At 31.7% G+C, this 19,295-nt stretch overlaps 2 long non-coding RNA genes across 8 annotated transcripts; one reads left to right on the top strand and one right to left on the bottom strand.

The window, feature by feature from the left end:
• Positions 1-2,711: 2,711 nt before the first annotated feature.
• On the bottom strand, positions 2,712-17,313 carry LOC117114328. 7 transcript variants are annotated; one of them, XR_004446334.1, is made up of 4 exons: positions 15,054-17,313; positions 11,619-14,285; positions 10,407-10,564; positions 2,712-5,013 (listed from the first exon to the last, which is right to left on the bottom strand). It is a non-coding gene; the product is annotated as an uncharacterized LOC117114328 (long non-coding RNA). The 7 variants fall into 7 exon arrangements; XR_004446336.1 differs by having other exon boundaries at positions 11,619-15,228; positions 15,674-17,313; XR_004446337.1 differs by having other exon boundaries at positions 11,619-15,801; positions 16,073-17,313.
• Positions 10,563-18,908, top strand: LOC117114330. The gene is made up of 2 exons (XR_004446340.1): positions 10,563-10,787; positions 17,672-18,908. It is a non-coding gene; the product is annotated as an uncharacterized LOC117114330 (long non-coding RNA).
• The last annotated feature ends 387 nt before the right edge of the window (positions 18,909-19,295 follow it).

Below are 19,295 nucleotides of genomic sequence, written 5' to 3'. Positions count from 1 at the left end.
TTGTAATTAATTTGAGTGGATAAGGTCTCGTGGTAATTTATCATTGGTACTAGGTACGGTAAGTAAGTAATATTTATTGCTTTGCATGAATTAATTACAAAGAAAGGACAAAACATGATTAAGAAGGTACAAAAAAACAAAAACAGGATAAAAAAAACATCATAAATGCACATCATTATTTAAAAATTAAGCATGGAAAGCAGACGATGACCCTTTATTGTAATTAAAGTAGAAAAGATAATAATAATAATAATAATAATAATAATAATTTAGCAATACCATACTATTTAGCCATTCTACAATCAATTGTTGATACCAAAGATATCTTCAATTCATTGTACTTTTAATGACTTTCAACTATCTTTCGTTATTTATTTTTTGTTTTGGTAATCATCAGGCTACTTTGTTTTCTTTGGTTTTCTATTTGATTAAAAAAAATTACTGGTATGGTAAAAATGTTTGGTTGTTTGATAATATGAAAAAAAACCCTTATTTTTGTTACTATGGGAGTATCAAGATAAGGTGTAGCTAAAGTTCAGTTAAGTCTATTCTTGGCCTACTATAATTTATTCAAATAAAGGCCAGGGCTTCTATTCAAGGTTTTTTTACGGTATACAAACTCTACTCTAATGTCAATTAAATATTAAAATATTAAAAGTGTATTTTTTATAAATTTTTCATTTTCATTATTTGAAAGCTTTAACTTTTATGATATGTAAAGTAGAGAATAAAATATAAATTAAAATAACAAAAAAAAACATGATAAACAAAACAAGTCTTTGTCATACTTGCTTATCATCTGTTCCTTTGTTATAATTTTTTTCAGAATTAATAGCAATATTGTTATATGTTTCTCAACTTTGTTCTTTGTGTAGCAAGTTTGTCTCATCAGTGACATGCTCATTTAAAAGTGAATTGCATTCGCGTGTTGCCACAGTGCAACAAGAGCCATAGATGGCTCCCTGGATAGTGATCATTTCAATCTTACAATAATTTACAGCTGTTTATAAAATTAGTTCACTTTCTTCTTGTATTGTCATATTTATGTCCAAATTACTGTCGCTAATTATTTTTGATCAAGAAATTTGTACATTATATTTTTAGATACTACGATAGGGATTTTTATTGTTATTGTTATTATTATTATTGTTGTAAAAGTCATAATTGTTATTGTTCTTATTACTTTATTATTAAACATGTTACCATTATTAGGCCTAATATTACTTTCATGATATTTTTATCACCATCATTATCATCATCATCATCATTATCCTCATCATCATCATCATCATCATCATTAATCCTCATCTTTATTATCATCCTCAGTAGTTTCAATATTAGTAATAACAATTTTAATAGTGGTATTATATCTTATTATTGAATTATTTATTATCAAGTGCATGTAAAAATAAAAACTTATTTATTTATTGTATATTGATCCATGTGTTATATTTTTGTAAAATATGTGCTGTGTGACTTGACTATGCATGTTTTATCTGCTGATAATAATAATAATAATAATAATAATAATAATAATAATAATAATAATAATAATAATAATAATCATAATAATAAATAGGCCTAATAAAACATATATTGGTCAGGAAATAGAATAAGTAATTATTGCAAACAGGTTTGCATTCTTTCTTCATTAAAGTACAGTACACCAGAAACTACTGCAGACGACAAAAAGGGCAACAAAATAAATGAAAAATAAATAATATACATTCTTTCTTTTTGTATAAATAGGAGACTTTCCCCTTCCTAATGGCTAACATCTTTGTTTCAAGTTATTAAATAAGATTTTCTCAGAAAACAAAATCAGGGTTTTTTAGGTGAATACCACTTCCTTGGTTACAGCAAACCTCAAGAACAACCGAACATAACAACAGTCTATTATCTGTCTGGCTGCAACTTTGACGGACATTCCTCAGTCTGGCCACAGATTTGACAAACACTTTCTAACTAGATGTTGCAGTCTTATCATGATGTCTGTGAATCATTAGAATATTACAATCTTATATTTGATATCCACTTAATAAATTTATTCACAAGCAGTTTGAAAAGCTTAATTATTAAGTAAAGGATATAATTACAGTATTGTTATTCTTATTGTTTATTGTTATTATTGTTGCAGTATATTTATATCTATTTTATTATGTAGCATGATGTATTTCATAATTATATTAATTTCACCATTTATATTTCAATCATTTAAAAGATTCATTATTTATAAGATACTAGGATTTATTCAGAATATAGATTTTACAAAAATGAAAATAATTTTAAAATTGGTAAAAAGATAAAACAGTACATGATAAGAAATTATTCTAATCACATAGATAAAAGCTTGACAACCTTAAAAAAATATTGAAAGGAACAATAAAGACAAATCCAGGATATTACCCATGGAAAATTTCAAGGGTCTTATTTCCTATTGGGACAGAATAAACGTTCAAAACAAATTACTATCATGATTCTTTTAATATTACATTTATCATTTTCATTCAGACTATCATCATTTTTATCATTATAATTAAGAGTACTACATTTAAATTCATTTCATTTACAGGATTTTGTTTCCCCAGTCATGTCAGTCATAGGGAGTGGAGTTAGGTCCCCCTGCAGTGACAGGGTGTAAACTTAGGATCCCCTCCCCCAGTCCCATGAACCTGGAGGAGGGTTCCCATGAACCTGGAGGATGGTTCCCATGAATTGGTAAACCGGCATGAAACCTCTCTGGGCCAGAGTGACTTATTACATCCAGTCTAGTCGTGCTGCATATCATCTTTTTAATCATTATTATTCATCATCATTTTCATTAATATTATTTTGGATTTATTATTATCATACCAACTAAAACAATAATAGACATTATTTTTTCATATAGGTCTATACATTAGAAACTGTTTTAAATAAAAATACCTTAGATTTTTTTCTTGCTTTTATAATACTGTATACATTTCTGCTCCATTGACTATAGTCTGTTCAATAAAGAACAACATACAAATCTGATCAATATCATCTCCAGTCAAGCATAACATGTTTCATAAATGAAGATGAAACATGTCTTAGTGAGTGAAAAGATTCATTCAAGGAAGATTACCCATGATTCATTGCAGAATCATTGCTGCGCAGGGAAAATATCTCATTGTTGACATGATGTGTACGGTAACATTATTGTGAATGGATGCAAGAGCTATAAAAACAAGCACTGTATGCTTCAGTAGATCCATTATTTATGCAAGAGTGCTTCACTATATGAATAGCTATTGGACTGTTGTGGATAGATTCATATTTGCAAGCTCATTTTGACACATCTAGGCATGTTTGTTGTATGTTGTATAGTTTGACACTTCATAGCAAGAAAACAAAAGATTGAGGATGTAGTTGTCAGATTTACACGGATGGTGTGAATGAGAGTAGCAAAATTTGGAGGCAAATGGTAACACCTTTGTGAAGTGACGACGAGCTGTTAGAGCAAGATATGGATGGTAACACCTTACGGAGGTGGATGAGAGCTGTGAGATCAAGGTGCTGAGATAATACCTTGGAGAGGCTTATATATAATTTTCTGTCTTGGTCTGTCATTGGCTGATTTGTTAATGATGACAATGGACGAAGGTGATGATGATGGTGATAATGATGCTTATGACATTGATGATTATGATAATGATGCTAATGATGATGGAAATAATAATAAAAAATAACAATGATGATATTTATTACATAAATCAAATATATATATATATATTTTATGCATATGCCTATATATTCTTTTTTTATGCATATTTCTTCTACATACACTATACTGTACCATTAAAAACAGTGGCATTAGCTTACTAAGCTTTATCTTGCACTGTTTTTGCACTATTGTACCTTTGGCATTGAAAGAACAAAGTCTTTGAAACCATCAAAAATAATTAGAAATATATAATTGTCATCAAAGTACATGGTACATATTTTGGTCTGACTACTGATACACCCGAAGGCATGTTACATCAAAGAGTTTACGCCGCACTTAATTCATAGTACAGTAATAAGATTATTCAGCCTATCTACAATCAACACGACTGTGGCTATATTATTCAGAAGGAATCAACCTTACAACATCTGCTCTTCAGATCATCCATATTTTTTCATTGCTGCCTCAGAAACAGAGTTAAAAATAATTATATTAATTAGCACATATGTTTTCTGTGACAATTAATGGACCAAAGTTATATTTGCAAGTTGTGATGACTATTACTAAAATAAAATAATTTGGATTTACCTTGCTATTTAGCATTTAACATTCCAACAGTCGGTGAAAGACTATGTAAATGTGACTGTAAATATCCAAATAATATAGAACTTATTTGTAGTAAATATGAAAAGAAAATAAATAATTTATTCGTTTATAAATCAGATGGGAAGGGTTTGGTGTTGTTAGATCATAAAATATCTATTAAAATTTATTTGTATTCAAATGATTAACATGTGATTGATATCTTTCAAATTCCAAGATTAATACTACTAATTTTTTTGGACAAGTCTAATATACTACATTCCATATGTCATTAAAACATAGCGATTAACTATAAAAGTTTGATAATATTACCTGAGGGAGGGAAAGAAAATCAAATATGTGTAAGGTCAAGTTCAACGTTATTTGACAGATCTTGATAATGGGGTATCCTAGAAACCGTATCATAGCAACCAAGATTACTATGCCACACGTAATTTCCTTGAGCAAATCATGAGAATCTTTAGTAATCTCTTCCTCATATTAGTCTTCCTGGCATTGCTATGGAAATGTTGATGTTATGAGCGGCGGTAGTAGTAATGTTACCTCCGGCTACGTAGTATTTCAAGCTCCTCATGTTAGCTCTCTGCACTTGGCTCATATCCAATAGTTCATAGTTCATTTGTACTTGACTATAAGCATGCAGTGCTCGTTACAAGTCATTTATGATTCGTTTTTTCTACAACTGGCAATTTTCTTCATGTTTAATTTCCGGTACATCACATTTTCTAGAATGACAGAATGTTTAAAATTTTTCATTATGAAAATGCTCAGTATTTTTGCTATTTGCAAACCTTTATTCCATATAAAAAGTTGCCAGAGATGCTAAATAGACATTTTTTTAAAAGGAATTTTTGATCACATCTTTAAATAGTGAACAATGGTTAACAGTTTTAGAAAAGGTATGATAAATATCTAGCTGTAATATGCATTATAACAATGATGAAGGTGATTTCGATATGATGAATATCTGTGAATGTTGGTGGATACGATGAGGACGATGATGATAACAACCACAAGGATAGCTATGGTGATAATAATCAATTACTGATACCACATAAGATGTAGCTAAATGATCCTAGCGAGATCCAAGTCCCACACCCCTAAAAGTTTGTAAATTAGAAACAAAAAATGGAAAACAAATATTAAGATTTAAGTTTAAGAGGGAAATTTCTGACCATCTAGAGTGCTATATCCATTACATTTTGTACCTCCACCATGTTGGGGCTGTGCTGGTGTAGACCCTCTGTCTATAAAACTCCCTCCCTGGGCCTTTCTATTTCGATTTCCTAGTATACAGTAGGCATGATATGGTGTAAACTGTATTATGTAGTCTACTGCATACTAACCAGGGAGGTGCTATAATAACTAACCATGGATTAACTGTATAGGGTGCCACAGTCGTGTCGTCATGACGCCGGGTGGCGCACTCTGCTGTCAACAGACGTTGGTTACCGTTCAATACGCCTGAATGACTTCATAGGCTTTTTGGAATAACCATTTTAAAATCTAATATTTTACCATCAAAATGTACTAAAAACACAAAAGCTCGCATTATATTAGTTATCGAACACATATTTCAATTAAAATTTACAAAGAAAAAGTAAGATACAACATCTTAATAATTACGTAGTACTCTATACGTAACATGTAGTATTAGTATTGGACACATTGTTGTGGTAGTAGTGGGGAAATTCTTTCATTTATTTTCACCAGAATTAATCATCATCAAATGTGTCATTGCCAACATCTGTTGTACTAGTGAAGGAGAACATGTTAACAATTCCAACACTAAGCTCTTGATCTTCTATATCAATGTTCTACATTGTCTTCTATGAGGTTGCCTGACATATGGCATTGGACAGTACTTGGTACTGTACTGTAGTTTTGGTAGTGGACCTGTACCAAGGTGAAATCCAAGTTTAGTTTGTTCAATATCTACTATTAAAATTAGTTAACCCAGCGTAGAGCTGCTAGAATAATTATGTTTAAAATGGTGCCATTGGGACACACATTATCAAGATAGGCTGAAAACGCTTAACATCTTAAGCATAGAAGATATTTTTAAAGATCACCGGCTTATTCTTGGTTTCAAAGTTCTTTATAATTTGTGTCCCCACCCCCCAAATTAACAGAGTTTGTTGTGAGGGCAGGCTTATTGACTGGAAAGCCAAAAGCTATATTTTTCTTAACTCTGCTTTTGTGTCCTTTCCCAGACTCTGGGAATAAATACTGTACCTCTTCTACTTCAAAACTCTGTTAATGTTTCCTCCTTGAAGAATAATTTAGTTAAGCATTTTATATCTTTTTATGTTTCTGATTTTTCTGATTTTTTTTTGTAATAGTGTATTTCATAATATGAAGGATAGGGAACATATCTTGTTGGCGCTTTCGCCCATTCCCTATCCAGGCAATACATGTTATTTTAATTCTATATACTTTTGCCAAATAAATATTATTATTATTATTAATTATAATAATAGCAGGGGCAGATTTAGGGGGCCCAGCATGCCCCCCCCCCCACTTTTTTGAAAGGGGGGGGGCATTTTACAAGCAGTGTTTGACAGTAGATCTCATCTACCACAATGATCATAACTTCTTTAGAAATTATGCATTTTACTATGTAATGAGATGAGGAAAATTATTTATGATGGTACTAGGTAGTAGTAATTTTACTAAAATACACAATTAAAAAAAAAATTCAAAATTTTATAAAATCAGTAATGAAGCATGAGCAATTGTTGCATCCATATTATTATACTTGATCATATTGTAAATTAATGCAAATACAACTCATAATGGCTGGTACAAATCTGCCATAATTCATAAAATTCCTGGAGGAAATTCCAGCCATGCTTCAGCTCTGGAATTAAAAATCTGTGTGGATAAGAATAAATGGATGCTTGTGGTGACTTTTAAACACAGAAACAAAATTAGAATTCTCATAAATCAGTTAACGTTATAAATAAGCATTCCTATTTCTTTATCAAGATTTATGGACGGCGTGAAGAATACATTCTTAAAAGCATTTGAATAGCTACAAGGACACAATATAAACGCTGCTTAAAGTCTGTAGGAATCCTTTTCATAGTGCACTTCCTTGAGAACCAGTAAATCTTAGGGCAGATTAGTAGGAAGGGCCATGAAGATTATAATGCAATATTTTTATATTATTATTATAACATCCACCCTCAGACTTCTTTTGCGCGGACCAGTAAGGCCGCACAGCTAATTATGCAAAAAGGATGGCAGTAAAAAGGGAGGAAAAAGGGAGAGAGAAAGAGAAAAAGAGACACAGCAACTCTATGAACTTGAGCTAGGTTATCCCTACGTGCTAGGCACATGAGGACATAATTAAAACTGATTAAAAGATACCTACATGTGAATGTCGTCATTATTGATCCCAAGAGTTGTCCCAAGAAATTAACAATATAAAATATTAAATGCATTATATTTATATTTAATTATATTTAAAAATATTACATTATATTATATTATATTATGTTTAGAAGGTTACAATGTTACATTCCAAATCAACAGAAAATCACAAAGCACTATTAAGAATATTACTCAGGTGTTTGAACTCATGGTCAGTATTGTTAATTTGATGAGGATTCATAATTATTAATTGATTTCTAATGAAACACAATACATAAGAATTAACTGGAAAACTTGACTATAAATTTTAAGCGATCTGTTCTGCAGGTAGGCATATGATAATATAATAGTAACCTTGGAAGTTTTTTAAAACATTTTATTTCTCTTCTGACATTCCAAATAAAACAAAAGGTTTTTAGTATAATGAATTGGATCAACATGCCTTTTTTTTTTAAATCATAAAAAATAATTTTCTAAATCATGAAAATGCTTGGTTTTACAAGAGTAATTTTGGTCGTGGAAAGCTATAATTGCAAGTTAAACAATTAAATAAAAAACAATTGAAATCAACACACAACAAATAAATTATATATCATCATCATCAAAAACATCATTTTTATGCAAATTTAATTTATGTTCTCATTGGCATCAGAGAGCCACTGACAGTGATTCAGTTCACAATTTGGCAATCCTGTCCGGCCAACTGATTGTTGTTATTGTTGTTTTTCGCTCCCTGTTATCTTGTGTTTGTCAATTTTAATGTTTTTTGGACGAAATAAATGAAATGAAATGAAATCATAATTATCTTGACTTTGTAAATGAAGATTTAGGAAGAAGACTGTCAACATCTATTGCATGCTCATTGGTGGCAAATCCTATGCGGGAAAGCAGGCCCGGACACAGTGGCTGCAGAGATTCGTGCTATATAATATACTCAAACATACATTCTGTTTTGATTTAAAAAATGTATGTTATTGTTGAATGTTTAATCATAAAAACTAGGCCTCCTGAAATATAGCTCTTACCTATCGTTATATCATTTATCATAATTACTAACATAAAAAATTCATTGAATTCTGATTCACTTAAGGAAAATTAATTGGAAGAAATGTTCAGTCAGCTATACCACATGATATCACTAACATGACATTACCAACATAATGCATTTTCATAGTATGTTAGTTATTTTCATAATGAGATGAGAAACTGGAGAACACATACAGACATTGAATGCCAAAGACATTAATGAAAAGCACTCACAGACCATCAACTACTACAGCACATTACCAATCAACAGAATCTGAAGGTCTTTGCTGGTGAACCAGTTGTTTAATTCTATATCTAGTTCAACACTCTATGATTATTAAATGCCATGGTCATGTTTTAAATGAAAGTAGGTATTGTTTAAGATAAATGTGATTATAATTAAGAAAAGAAATAAGGTAAACTAGACCTCAACAATTAAGATCATGATGTAGGTAGTTGAGAACAGAAACTGATTAACTAATTGGTATAAGCTTTATGAAAAGCTGCTGTATATCTGTATCCTTAATAAGCTGAAAGCTTTTTTCATGTTGTAAGAGGCAGGACAATGGCTTCTTGTGAGGAGATCAAACAATGAAGTTTGTGTAACTCCAACTCCAGACACAATAGTCGAAGGTTGGGGACTGTGAGAAAGTTTGCTTATAAATTAGTTCTCATGCGTATCTCCAGCATATTGAAGAGTTTTGTGTATATTTAACTTAAATTGTCATTTTAACACAATAAACTGCAAAAGAAATAAAAAATTTTTAATAAAATAAAAAAATTTAAAATCATCATCATACTTCTAGTAATAATACTGAGTGACCTTGAATAGTGGCATCACACTCGAAGGCTGATAGGGATACAATTCAGGTCATATTGCACCAGGGACCCCAGCACCCTGCTTTCTGCCACTGGAAAGGGTACTGTCAACTTAGCCCTGTTGAGTGTTTCAGTGCATCAAGTAATTTTAATGTGGCCGTTCCAGTCAACGCACTTGAATATCAGTAGGCCTACTTTACAAACATGTAGTCTCTTTTAGTTAGCTGTGAAAATATAGTGTGCAACAGACCTGCCAACCCACTGGGTCATGAAAATCTGGAGATTTTTTTAAGAATCTTAACAAAATCTGGAGATTTACCAAAAAATCTAGAGGTTTCCAAATTAACCAAAAGATGAGGCAAGATACCAAAAAAGTCACGTCCCTACAAATCATTGGCCGTTGGTGGGACATTTGAATTGAAAATGGCTGCTTGTTTATTGCACCGCGAAGCGAGCAGGCAGCGAAATACATTGAATAATAACGATCAAATCAATCAAATTATCTATAAATCGGAGTATTTTTGGGGAGGGGGTGGCCTGTGAAATCGAGTGAAAATTACATATGATCAGGAGAACTGGAGATTTGTTGAAATATCGGGTGACACCCAACAGGATCGGGTGAGTAGGCAGTCTGTTATAAATACAGTATGTGCACCTGGGCTACCATAAATAAACTGCAATGAAATTTGCGATCTTTTATAGACTCTCAACACATTTTACTATCATAGATGGTAACAAAATTTGCATTCATTTGATCATAATTACTGTAAATGAAGGCTTTACTGCAGTAAGAGGTAATAAATTGATTCTGGATTCAATAGAATATTTCTGAATTTTTCCTTTTGGTTAATTGAGTTGTCAATATTGTGTAAGTAATTTTATTTTTTATTTTACATACCGTCATGTCGCGATGCTGAGATTCACTGGTACCGTCACCAGAACAAATAGGAAGTTTGCATCCCAAATCACCCACAGCTCTGCAATTACTGACCACAGGATTTCTATTATGAATCATCTCCCTTATTGGAATGTGAAGATAATTGCAAAAGAATCGCACTGGCAAGATATAAAAATAAGATCAATCAGGCAGATGTTTGTATGAACAGAAATGAAGGGTACAAACACCCCTACATGTACAATGATATTTTGAAGGATACGGTTCTCCCCCCCACCCCCCTTAGATTGGATTGACCCAGGAGCTATAAACCAAATTGTCATCGGACTGTCCTAGCTGTCATTGCTTCACTTTTGATGATGTCTCTTGCCAAGAGGAAAGCCGGTAAGTAAAAATGAACAAAATTACAAAAAATTGACAACTGGATTAACTTAAGGTAAAAATAAGAAATATGCAAGAGCAGTATCCAGATATCAAACACCAAATCCTGCTGTTGGGCATGTAGGGCTTATTAAGTGCTGCAACCTTTACATGAAGTAAACAACACAGCCTTTATTTGAGAGCGGTGCTGAGAGAAACAAAAAACGTGTTTGTTCTGGCGTTTTTTTTTTTTTTTTTCAGAGCAGTGTTCATTTCGTCACCGTTTTCACAAAGTGGCACAAACTTCAATTTCAACGAAAACAAAATTTTGAGAAAAACATGTTTGAAGTGGACTACTTCACAAATCTGTAAATTTCACTATCAAGACAATGACATTTTGAAATTTGTTTGCATATGTTTAAAGATAAAGCATTAAACAATTAAAATGTTCAATTTTTTTTTCTTAACATTAATTAACCTGTTAATTAGTGTTAGTAGTTTGTGTCTGTTCGTGAAAACGATTAGAATAAACATGACATATGTTATTTACACGTTGAGTGATGTTCGTGTCACTTCGTGAAAACGATACACGCTGTACGCACTCCCGTTGGTAAGAAAAAAACTTACACAAACTGTATTTTAGCTACTCTATGTTTAACCATTGTAGTCAAGGGTGAAAACAGGCCTACAAACTTGGCTTATGCTGCTTAAATCATTATGTTTTTACTAATAATTCCACATTTGGTGCATATGTATAGACCTATTCCAAGTTATACTGCAAGAATGGTACCGCTATGCCTAGGTAAGCTAGGGAAATCTAATCTTTACATCTAGCCCTAACAAGCTAGGCCTTACCTAGCGATCACAACGATTGCAACGCCACTGTCATTTAAGAACCACATGAAAATTGGTGTCTTTGTGAAAATGAAAAATCCACTTTTCTCGGTTTGTGCGCTATGGACAATAAGCGTAATTAGCTGATTAGTGTAGTTGCACTCCTAAAAATTATATGAAAAGGTAAAGTTTGATGTACATAATCAAAATGTCAAAGAACAAAAAAAAATGAAAAATTATGATTTTTGAAGTTTGTGTCAGTGACAATTTGAGAGAGGAGCTCATTGGATTATTTGCAGTATTTTTTTCCTACTAATGATTGAAAGGTTTTAGCCTTAGTAATCATAGTATCCAAAGTCATCCTGCTTTACATCATAAAATGATGTATTGAATATTTAATTTTCCTCCATCTACCATTATTGGCATAATCCATAAGTCTCTGATTAATATTAATGTTAATTAATATTGCACCTGAGAAGTAATTATTGGTAATGTATATTACCTACACAACTGAAATAAAATATCTCTTGAATTGTGAATGCCACTAATCTTCCACTGCCATGGTGGGTTTTGATAAAATTTAAAATAATGTATATGCAAATGAGTACTATATTGCTAATGAGATAATGAAATAAAAGAAGACAAGAGTTGTGATGAATCAGCTAAAAGGCTTGAGAATAAAACACCATACTCATCATATTCTTACAGAAAATATATGAAATGTAAATCAATACATTGGTAGGGAATGATATGTAATCGATACTCTTGCCTATTAACGAACATCCTACACCAAGACAAAATATGCCGCACAATCTACTCGCAAATATCGATGAATGAAATTTCTCTCTTCAAAGTGTGGCATTTATTTCCTTAATAATTCGCTTATCAATTATTCTTAAATTTATCACTTTCCTTTATTGAAATCAGAGCACACGTCTAGCTCTGAATTGTATAAGAAATACAGTTTTATCACTGTGCCTTCGACCTGTAAAAATATATTATAAAAGCAACATACTATTCGCCTACAGCCTATCTATATTTTATAAAGGTACTTGTCAACCAAGGATTATGATTTCAACCTATATTTTATTCTTATATTTAAAAGTCTGATTATGACTTGCATATGTTTGTCCTTTTATTAAAAACCAACCTATGCATTTGTTAATAAGTTCATTCAATTTAAAATGTAATATTTTTCACCATTTGATATGTTAAAATTATGTATAATGAAGTCTGTGAATATCTGGCCGCTTACAGTAGCTTTAAGTTCACATCTTCCCACAACGACAATAGAGCATTGTTATGCCATATATTTCAAATATAATAATCACACAATATACTTCAATTTAGTATAATAAATTTATGCATTATTTATAGCTTCCATTTGCAGGTTGATGGCATTGTTTTTGCTTGAGCAAAAGTTTTTTTTTTTTATTTGTTTAATGTGTTGATTAAGTTTTAATTTTCTTGGCTTTGTTTTTCTTTGGACACACCTTTACGTACGAGTGCCACTATTGTAGAAGTATTGTTTCCAAGTAAAGAATATAATAACATAATATACATAATTTTTTTTATATATCATAATTAACTTTCTATAACATACTTGATTAGGCCTATAATGTTAATGTTAATTTTTTTAAATTAAAATTCAAATCGGTTTTGTTTATATGAATAAAAGTTTTTTCCAACTCCAAGATTTTTGCTCAAATAATCATTGTAACAAAAATCTCAGATCAATGTTGATTTATGTTTCATAAATGTCGTTACAAGCCAACAAGATCTGATTTGCTTTATGAAAGATATTGTAGTTCAAACCTCAAAGATGATATGTTATTGAAGTCTATAGCAATATGGCTTGGTCTAATATGGTCCTGCCATCCTCAGTCATTAGTTAGTGTATATTAGTCTGGACTCGCCACAACCGATATTGATTTAATTAAACTGACGGAATTACTGAATTATGCGGCACGCATAGACATCAATACAAACTTGGTCATGTGACCAAATTAGCAGACTATGAACATATGTGAGCTAATTTATTTTGTAGAACTGGCCAGTCGATTGGATATTGCTAGGATGAGACCAGAAGCCTGCAATACTGTTTAATATTAGAACTTAAAATATTTAAAAAGCTAGATATGGATTCAAATCTTAACTCTTCCTTCTCCAATAATGGTATGGATGACACTCAACAAGTATTTACCACATTACCATTGATATTTAGAATTAATTCTGATTTATAATTACTTGTTTTACACAATATATTGAATAAATAGTGAGTATTTCTCACTCCTTCCTATTAAATAATTAAAAATTTGTTCGCACTGTTTCTCTCCCTTCTTCAAGCCTCATTAAAAAATGTACAAAACACTATGAATCTAACGAAAATCAGCCTTTTGGCTAAGCTGTGAATATGGTTTGATATTATTAATATATTGGAAGCAATACAAAGTTATTAAGTAAGTATAGAAATAAGTAAAGCATTGACTAAACAGCCTATATTAGGTAAGTTCAAGCTTAAGATTTTTTTTTACCTCAAATGTGTAAATGGTATTTACACATAAAAAAAAACCTTGTCACTTTCAAAGCTTATATCATCCGGTTTTGACAAGACTGTCACAAAATCAAGCCCATCATATTAGTGTTGGAAGGAAGTGATCAAATGGACTTCTTTCCAAGGTTGTGTTCCTTCAAAAACAAAAAATTATCAACAATTCCAGGGTACCTTTAAATAATAACAACTTCTGCCATATCTTGTTGTGTTAATGTTAATGAGCATTTATATAGCTCATTTCCTTTAGCTTATGAATTGCATATGCTGTCTTTAAGGTATTTTTGTAGCAATCTTATTACATTGCCAAATGTTTATTTATTCACAATGTTTTACAATGGTAGTCCAAAATCCTGGTTTCTATTAGGACTCTGGTACATTTAAGTTAAAACTTGACATATATTAAAGAAGTAAAACATCAAAGGAGATCAATTATATACAATAATCACTGTCTCTAATACTACTATACATTTAAAAAACAAGTAGCTAGTATAGTGCATCATTCACAAATAATAATACTTTAGTTAGATTTGTATAGCGCACATATACATAATTAAATTAAAACGAATTAAAAGTTTAAATTATATAATTATAAAAAAGCAACAATAAAAATGGTAAACTTGCTAGATTTGGGAATGGTAGTAATGTGCATACAGCTCCACATGAGTCGTGTAAGAATTGATCCGCCCTCTCAGTATGTGAATATGATTCTGGGTTTCCTTAATCTACACAAGCCATTGTAGAGGTACAGTAATACATGGTAAATATATTGTGCTATGTTCTCTTAAAAATTCTAATGCTAATTACTCAACATTTCCAATAAATGTAATATAAACTTTAAAAAACTTAATCACTTAATTTTAATATTTCAATAAAAAATCAGAGATAAAATTCAATATCCTTACTAATAATCAAACAATACCACACTTTTTTGCATACATCCTAAGTTTCTGGCAGCAATTCAAAAAGGGTTTTCTTTTTTTTATTGTTAAAATTGTCTTTCATTCATGGTAGTGATTAACTTCACTTTTAGATGACCTTTCTCAAGAAAGGTCTATTGGTCTTGTCATACACTGATATCTGCAATTATGAAATAAATGAAATTATGGATTGTTAAGTATGCAATTTTGGCTTCAGGAGTAATCAGCATTGGAAGTTTAGGAAGTATGTGTGTCTCCTATTCAGAAATAGGAGTCCCTGGAATATTGCCGGAAACTTACGTTCTAAGGAAATAATATAGGAAACAAGTTTTTTTTATGGTCTAAGTAGGTAGATATATTGCATAATTTTGTATAACAAGCCAGTGGTGGCACCAGCGAGCAGCAGGGGGAATTTACCCCCATTGGACAGGCCTGGACATCCATTATTCGACGACAGGACCATGTCATCGGATAACAAATTAAAAAAATATTAAATTGCTTTATTATTCAAATAATGTTATTTTGATTACCAATCCCTAATATTGTGGTCTAGAAGCACAATTTGTGCTATACTAAGCCATAAAAACTGTCCCTGTGAACCCTACCTGGACCCGACCTGAGGCTCTAGTTGGCCCTTGGTTTGGACCCCTTGTCAGCAAATTTCCGAAGCCGCTGCTGTACATGACCATATGTAAAACAGGTTATAATATCCGGCACCTGATATGTTTTATACCTGTATAAATATGTAAATAGGTTACATTAAATATGCTGAAAATTTACTATCCATTGGACTGCTTGTATGTGCTCATTACTCTCTTGTTTAAACGACCTTTAATGGAATCTGTATAATAATACAAGATATTATTTTGTATGATGTGGCTACTCCCCTTCCAACCCAACCCTACTGATACCACAGGCATAAACTGGCTATGATAAACACTTGCCAATACAGTATTTGAATTTCTATAACTTAACACCACACTAATGATATTCAAATTACATACCCGGCACTGTAATCACCCTCATCTGATTGATTTCTCCTGGGACGTGAACCGCATTCTTCAATGGCACAAAAATTCATAATCTCATGACTAATGAACAAGCAACCTCGCCAGAGAATGCAACCTAGAATTTAGTCTCATTAGGAGTATGCAAGCAATAACTCCCATTTCTCTTCATCACACCACTTCCGAACTTGACCATTAGTTCTGAAAGGTTTTGCTGACAGCTAGAAAAATATCTGTTTACTTCATGAAATAAACAACAATGTTGAGATTACTTGTCAAGATTTCTTGTTTGTTTCATGCATTATTTTGTAAACAACTTATTAATTTTTGAAAATCGCTATTATAGCTACCTATATCCCAGAAATAGTGGCTGTAAAGAGAATGTTTTTTTTTAAGTGTACTGGTTTAATATTTTTGATTAATTTTCTCCCTGGAACTCCCTCATTGAAGAATGATACTTGCCTTTATCAGCCAATAAACACCTGAGGTACCATTCATCTTGCATCCTGTTTTCCATATTAATATCCACTCATCTGTCCTTACTGTACTTCCTCACCTTTTCTAGCCTGTAACGATGAGTAAACTTTGACCCTTCTCTGGTCATTTATCATATAATACATCAATAGGCAATGATTATAAATTTTAGACAATTATAGAATTTAGACAATAGAATAAACCAGTGTGATCATAAAGCCTAAACGATTTACCTACCTACTACAATACACTTCAATTTAAAAAGAGATAGATACTAGATTCTTTAACACTGTAATCTATTTAATGTGAATGAAATCATTATTTGGCCTCTTTATAGTTATCAATGGAGTTAAAGGACAAATAAAATAAGCCTTACATGTAAAGCATGATACATAAAAAAAGAAGCATCTTGAAAGGTATTCTTAAGCTGCTGACATAATGGCATTAAAACTCCCTAAGGAATCTGGTAATCCATTTACCTCCCTCCTACATGTTAACAAAAAATAAGGTGAAATTGCCAGGATAAATCTGTGGTGAATTCACAAAAGATGAGTAATCGTGACTCGCAAAGAATTGATAGCAAGAAGATCCATGCAAAAGCGTGGTCTCACTTGAATGGTACAAAATAATTGTAGGATTAGTGTTGCACAAAAGGTATCTTTGGTTAGTATCTTGTGAATGACCACGTAATCTTTCACTGGTTTTTTTTATTTTTTATTAACACTCCCTTCTTCTGAACAATGGTTTTTTTTACACATCCCTTTTCATGTCCTTGGATAAATTTGGTTGAGTGAGACCCTGAATTAATCACTCTATTTAATTTATGTGTATTTAAAATTCTAAATAAAGTGAAAAGAGCTAGAAAAATAGCTGGGATTTTGTAAAAACAGGATTTGCTATTGTATAAATCATTGGACTTCAGCATCCATCTGCAATGGAAATAAATCCAATGTGTGGTGGAATGCTTAAGATTCAGGAAAGGTCAATGCTATGGTCAAAAGCATTTACTTCAATATTTTTTGTCATTCATAAAATTAATAAGAATGTTGACAGCAAGCTCATGAAAACAACAGTCTCTTATTCAACGCTTTTTAGATTTAACCTTGAATAATTACTTTTCAGAAATATCCAGTGGTGGTGACAGCTTTTCCAAAGAAGTCTTCCGCAAGCAAGTTACCAAAACTTTGGATTGGAGAACCTGTGGAGGGTGTCAGGGAAAATCTCCCCTCCCTCAGACAAGGCATGCCTATTAGGGTTTTGTGGGCTATTAATTGCACAAACACAATATCTGTATGCAAGTCCAGAAATTACAGATTTTTATCTCGCTGAGCAGCATTAAATCTTACACCAGTATCATAATCTTACAGAAAAAATAATTAGTTTTCATGAAGTCATTCTGCAAATCAACGTTAAAGTAGGCGTAATCAATTTTGTTGCCCTACTAGTATTCAGCTTACGATTAGATGGAACCAGTGTGCTGTAATGAGCATTAATTTCTTAAGCTTCAATTGAACCTTGAACTTTGTTGTCATGGTAATTTTAATAAACTTGACATGTGCATATTAGTATTTTAAAAATGGTACAAATGTAATGTAGTTAGATTTATATAGCACTTTATACTGAAACAAATGCAACAACTAGATATTTTTCAAGGTTTTGTGTGCTTTAATATGTACTTATAGATCCATCTGGACAAAAATATGACAGTTTAATGGTAATTTTTATAGGAAAGGAAGGTCACATCATGGCGAGTATACTAACAAGTTTAGATATGTTATTGTGAAGAACGATGACACTATTGATTACAAGAATAATACATCTTTTATTGGTATTTTAATTAGACCCAAAACAAAATTGTTTTATTGCCCTGCACCGAAAATTAGTGTTGGTTGGGTGGTTTATACTATATGGCCTGGGACACGCATCAGTCAATGGCCAATGCATTTTGATTGGTAAAATGATAACAATAAGGCTAAATTTCAAATGCATAAAGTTACTTTGCAAAAAAAGCCAACCCTAGATTTTAAAGACTTTGCATAGGTTAGGTTGTGCAACACAAAGTGTATTTTGCTGCCCTTTTAAAGCACATTATGATACCTTTAAAAACATATTGTTTATATTTGAAATCAATAATCCTTATGGTTTATAGCCCTATGTGTACCAGGGAATATTAATTGCAATGTACACATGTACGAATCATTTTAAATTACAAAACGTTTCTGAAATGATAATGACAATTTGAGTTGATTGGAGTTTATGATAAGCATAATTTAGGAAATTGTATTTGAGGCTTTTATTTCAACAAACTCAATGGATAAAATTATGCATTAAATCTCAATAATAACATTTTCATAAAAAAGACGCTCATTTATTGATAAATGAGCATGCTACATGAAACCTCTCAACAGCTACCTACATGACCATGTTTATGAAAAGATTCACATCTGTTGTTATATTGACATAAATTAAGGCATGAAATACCCCAACAATGCAGATAGCAACCAGTGTGGATGCCAGTTTGAACATCCCACAATGCTATATTCAATATCCCATGATGCTACATAAATCATCTCGGAAGTCTGCATAGCATATGCCTGTTGTAAAATACATGGTGCGGAATAGGCATATACTACATGCCGTGGGGGTCTAGCCTTGGGTACATATTGTGGCCTATGTGTACCTGTAGAATTGGCCTATCATGAGAACGGAAAATGTTTGGAGAAAGCACCTGGTAACTCTATGTATA

This window comes from Anneissia japonica, unplaced genomic scaffold (genome assembly GCF_011630105.1).
Source record: "Anneissia japonica isolate Jap-2015-1 unplaced genomic scaffold, ASM1163010v1 scaffold2994_len2133135_cov197, whole genome shotgun sequence".
NCBI lineage: Eukaryota > Metazoa > Echinodermata > Crinoidea > Comatulida > Comatulidae > Anneissia > Anneissia japonica.
The sequence above is the reverse complement of the archived record's forward strand: the minus strand, read 5'-3'. Positions and strand labels throughout refer to the sequence as shown.